Source organism: Alosa pseudoharengus, unplaced genomic scaffold (genome assembly GCF_046254945.1).
Source record: "Alosa pseudoharengus isolate Yale_2024_CS ecotype anadromous, Long Island Sound unplaced genomic scaffold, YU_APseudo_1.1 YU_APseudo_1.1_scf_18, whole genome shotgun sequence".
Taxonomy (NCBI): Eukaryota; Metazoa; Chordata; class Actinopteri; order Clupeiformes; family Clupeidae; genus Alosa; species Alosa pseudoharengus.
In genome coordinates this window covers 32833605-32833844 of record NW_027468650.1, presented here as the reverse complement: position 1 = coordinate 32833844, position 240 = coordinate 32833605, and positions in this window count along the sequence as shown.

Here is a 240-nt window from a genome sequence, read left to right as displayed (position 1 = left end):
TGTCCCCCCTTCAACACAAACACACACACACACACACACACACACACACACACACAAACTCTCTCTCTCTCACACACACACACACACACACACACACACACACACACAGCCAAACACCGTGGGATCAGTAGAAAAGAGGTGACACCAACTCCATCTCTCCCCGGTTCAGTGGGTGGCCGAGCCCGTTAGCCAGGGCAGGGTGTGTTAGTGTTAGCGAGCTATTGCACCAGCACGTTAGGA